Genomic DNA, 5,297 nt, shown 5'->3' with positions numbered 1-5,297 from the left:
GTATGGTGTGTATAAGGTGTCCATGTACAGTATGGTTTGTATAAAGTGTCCATGTACAGTATGGTGTGTATAAGGTGTCCATTTGCAGTATGTTGTGTATAAAGTGTCCATGTGCAGTATGGTGTGTATAAAGTGTCCATGTGCAGTATGGTGTGTATAAAGTGTCCATGTGCAGTATGGTGTGTATAAAGTGGTACTGTACAGTATGGTGTGTATAAAGTGTCACTGTGCAGTAATGTGTGTATAAAGTGTCACTGTGCAGTATGTTTGGTGTGTATAAAGTGTCCATGTGCAGTATGGTGTGTATAAAGTGTCACTTTGCAGTATGGTGTGTATAAAGTGTCACTGTGCAGTATGGTGTGGATAAAGTGTCCATGTACAGTATGGTGTGTATAAAGTGTCACTGTACAGTATGGTGTGTATAAAGTGTCCATGTGCAGTATGGTGTGTATAAAGTGTCACTGTGCAGTATGTTTGGTGTGTATAAAGTGTCCATGTGCAGTATGTTGTGTATAAAGTGTCACTTTGCAGTATGGTGTGTATAAAGTGTCACTTTGCAGTATGGTGTGTATAAAGTGTCCATGTACAGTATGGTGTGTATAAAGTGTCCATGTACAGTATGGTGTGTATAAAGTGTCCATGTACAGTATGGTGTATATAAGGTGTCCATGTGCAGTATGGTGTGGATAAAGTGTCCATGTGCAGTATTGTGTGTATAAAGTGTCCATGTGCAGTATGGTGTGTATAAAGTGTCACTGTACAGTATGGTGTGTATAAAGTGTCCATGTGCAGTATGGTGTGTATAAAGTGTCACTGTGCAGTATGGTGTGTATAAAGTGTCCATGTACAGTATGGTGTGTATAAAGTGTCACTGTACAGTATGGTGTGTATAAAGTGTCACTGTGCAGTATGGTGTGTATAAAGTGTCCATGTACAGTATGGTGTGTATAAAGTGTCACTTTGCAGTATGGTGTGTATAAAGTGTCCATGTGCAGTATGGTGTGTATAAAGTGTCACTTTGCAGTATGGTGTGTATAAAGTGTCTATGTGCAGTATGGTGTGTATAAAGTGTCACTTTGCAGTATGGTGTGTATAAAGTGTCTATGTGCAGTATGGTGTGTATAAAGTGTCCATGTACAGTATGGTGTGTATAAAGTGTCCATGTGCAGTATGTTGTGTATAAAGTGTCACTTTGCAGTATGGTGTGTATAAAGTGTCACTTTGCAGTATGGTGTGTATAAAGTGTCACTGTGCAGTATGGTGTGTATAAAGTGTCCATGTACAGTATGGTGTGTATAAAGTGTCTATGTGCAGTATGGTGTGTATAAAGTGTCACTTTGCAGTATGGTGTGTATAAAGTGTCCATGTGCAGTATGGTGTGTATAAAGTGTCCATGTGCAGTATGGTGTGTATAAAGTGTCCATGTGCAGTATGGTGTGTATAAAGTGTCCATGTACAGTATGGTGTGTATAAAGTGGTACTGTACAGTATGGTGTGTATAAAGTGTCCATGTACAGTATGGTGTGTATAAAGTGTCACTTTGCAATATGGTGTGTATAAAGTGTCCATGTGCAGTATGGTGTGTATAAAGTGTCCATGTGCAGTATGGTGTGTATAAAGTGTCCATGTACAGTATGGTGTGTATAAAGTGTCCATGTGCAGTATGGTGTGTATAAAGTGTCCATGTGCAGTATGGTGTGTATAAAGTGTCCATGTACAGTATGGTGTGTATAAAGTGGTACTGTACAGTATGGTGTGTATAAAGTGTCACTGTGCAGTATGGTGTGTATAAAGTGTCACTGTGCAATATGTTTGGTGTGTATAAAGTGTCCATGTGCAGTATGGTGTGTATAAAGTGTCACATTGCAGTATGGTGTGTATAAAGTGTCACTGTGCAGTATGGTGTGTATAAAGTGTCCATGAACAGTATGGTGTGTATAAAGTGTCCATGTACAGTATGGTGTATATAAGGTGTCCATGTGCAGTATGGTGTGGATAAAGTGTCCATGTGCAGTATTGTGTGTATAAAGTGTCCACTTGCAGTATGGTGTGTATAAAGTGTCACTGTGCAGTATGTTTGGTGTGTATAAAGTGTCCATGTGCAGTATGGTGTGTATAAAGTGTCCATGTACAGTATGGTGTGTATAAAGTGTCACTGTACAGTATGGTGTGTATAAAGTGTCACTGTGCAGTATGGTGTGTATAAAGTGTCCATGTACAGTATGGTGTGTATAAAGTGTCACTTTGCAGTATGGTGTGTATAAAGTGTCCATGTGCAGTATGGTGTGTATAAAGTGTCACTGTGCAGTATGGTGTGTATAAAGTGTCACTTTGCAGTATGGTGTGTATAAAGTGTCTATGTGCAGTATGGTGTGTATAAAGTGTCCATGTACAGTATGGTGTGTATAAAGTGTCCATGTGCAGTATGTTGTGTATAAAGTGTCACTTTGCAGTATGGTGTGTATAAAGTGTCCATGTGCAGTATGGTGTGTATAAAGTGTCCATGTGCAGTATGGTGTGTATAAGGTGTCCATGTACAGTATGGTGTGTATAAAGTGTCCATGTGCAGTATGGTGTGTATAAAGTGTCCATGTGCAGTATGGTGTGTATAAAGTGTCCATGTACAGTATGGTGTGTATAAGGTGTCCATGTACAGTATGGTTTGTATAAAGTGTCCATGTACAGTATGGTGTGTATAAGGTGTCCATTTGCAGTATGTTGTGTATAAAGTGTCCATGTGCAGTATGGTGTGTATAAAGTGTCCATGTGCAGTATGGTGTGTATAAAGTGTCCATGTGCAGTATGGTGTGTATAAAGTGGTACTGTACAGTATGGTGTGTATAAAGTGTCACTGTGCAGTAATGTGTGTATAAAGTGTCACTGTGCAGTATGTTTGGTGTGTATAAAGTGTCCATGTGCAGTATGCTGTGTATAAAGTGTCCATGTGCAGTATGGTGTGTATAAAGTGTCCATGTGCAGTATGGTGTGTATAAAGTGGTACTGTACAGTATGGTGTGTATAAAGCGTCACTGTGCAGTATGGTGTGTATAAAGTGTCACTGTGCAGTATGGTGTGGATAAAGTGTCCATGTACAGTATGGTGTGTATAAAGTGTCACTGTACAGTATGGTGTGTATAAAGTGTCCATGTGCAGTATGGTGTGTATAAAGTGTCACTGTGCAGTATGTTTGGTGTGTATAAAGTGTCCATGTGCAGTATGTTGTGTATAAAGTGTCACTTTGCAGTATGGTGTGTATAAAGTGTCACTTTGCAGTATGGTGTGTATAAAGTGTCCATGTACAGTATGGTGTGTATAAAGTGTCCATGTACAGTATGGTGTGTATAAAGTGTCCATGTACAGTATGGTGTATATAAGGTGTCCATGTGCAGTATGGTGTGGATAAAGTGTCCATGTGCAGTATTGTGTGTATAAAGTGTCCATGTGCAGTATGGTGTGTATAAAGTGTCACTGTACAGTATGGTGTGTATAAAGTGTCCATGTTCAGTTTGGTGTGTATAAAGTGTCACTGTGCAGTATGGTGTGTATAAAGTGTCCATGTACAGTATGGTGTGTATAAAGTGTCACTGTACAGTATGGTGTGTATAAAGTGTCACTGTGCAGTATGGTGTGTATAAAGTGTCCATGTACAGTATGGTGTGTATAAAGTGTCACTTTGCAGTATGGTGTGTATAAAGTGTCCATGTGCAGTATGGTGTGTATAAAGTGTCACTTTGCAGTATGGTGTGTATAAAGTGTCTATGTGCAGTATGGTGTGTATAAAGTGTCACTTTGCAGTATGGTGTGTATAAAGTGTCTATGTGCAGTATGGTGTGTATAAAGTGTCCATGTACAGTATGGTGCGTATAAAGTGTCCATGTGCAGTATGTTGTGTATAAAGTGTCACTTTGCAGTATGGTGTGTATAAAGTGTCACTGTGCAGTATGGTGTGTATAAAGTGTCCATGTACAGTATGGTGTGTATAAAGTGTCTATGTGCAGTATGGTGTGTATAAAGTGTCACTTTGCAGTATGGTGTGTATAAAGTGTCCATGTGCAGTATGGTGTGTATAAAGTGTCCATGTACAGTATGGTGTGTATAAAGTGTCCATGTGCAGTATGGTGTGTATAAAGTGTCCATGTGCAGTATGGTGTGTATAAAGTGTCCATGTACAGTATGGTGTGTATAAAGTGGTACTGTACAGTATGGTGTGTATAAAGTGTCCATGTACAGTATGGTGTGTATAAAGTGTCACTTTGCAGTATGGTGTGTATAAAGTGTCCATGTGCAGTATGGTGTGTATAAAGTGTCCATGTGCAGTATGGTGTGTATAAAGTGTCCATGTACAGTATGGTGTGTATAAAGTGTCCATGTGCAGTATGGTGTGTATAAAGTGTCCATGTGCAGTATGGTGTGTATAAAGTGTCCATGTACAGTATGGTGTGTATAAAGTGGTACTGTACAGTATGGTGTGTATAAAGTGTCACTGTGCAGTATGGTGTGTATAAAGTGTCACTGTGCAATATGTTTGGAGTGTATAAAGTGTCCATGTGCAGTATGGTGTGTATAAAGTGTCACATTGCAGTATGGTGTGTATAAAGTGTCACTGTGCAGTATGGTGTGTATAAAGTGTCCATGAACAGTATGGTGTGTATAAAGTGTCCATGTACAGTATGGTGTATATAAGGTGTCCATGTGCAGTATGGTGTGGATAAAGTGTCCATGTGCAGTATTGTGTGTATAAAGTGTCCACTTGCAGTATGGTGTGTATAAAGTGTCACTGTGCAGTATGTTTGGTGTGTATAAAGTGTCCATGTGCAGTATGTTGTCTATAAAGTGTCCATGTACAGTATTGTGTGTATAAAGTGTCACTGTGCAGTATGGTGTGTATAAAGTGTCACTGTGCAGTATGGTGTGTATAAAGTGTCCATGTACAGTATGGTGTGTATAAAGTGTCACTGTACAGTATGGTGTGTATAAAGTGTCACTGTGCAGTATGGTGTGTATAAAGTGTCCATGTACAGTATGGTGTGTATAAAGTGTCACTGTGCAGTATGGTGTGTATAAAGTGTCCATGTGCAGTATGGTGTGTATAAAGTGTCACTGTGCAGTATGGTGTGTATAAAGTGTCACTTTGCAGTATGGTGTGTATAAAGTGTCTATGTGCAGTATGGTGTGTATAAAGTGTCCATGTACAGAATGGTGTGTACAAAGTGTCCATGTGCAGTATGTTGTTTATAAAGTGTCACTGTGCAGTATGTATGGTGTGTATAAAGTGTCCATGTGCAGTATGGTGTGGA

The sequence above is a fragment of the Tachysurus vachellii genome, chromosome 3 (assembly GCF_030014155.1).
Source record: "Tachysurus vachellii isolate PV-2020 chromosome 3, HZAU_Pvac_v1, whole genome shotgun sequence".
NCBI lineage: Eukaryota > Metazoa > Chordata > Actinopteri > Siluriformes > Bagridae > Tachysurus > Tachysurus vachellii.
The sequence above is the reverse complement of the archived record's forward strand: the minus strand, read 5'-3'. Positions refer to the sequence as shown.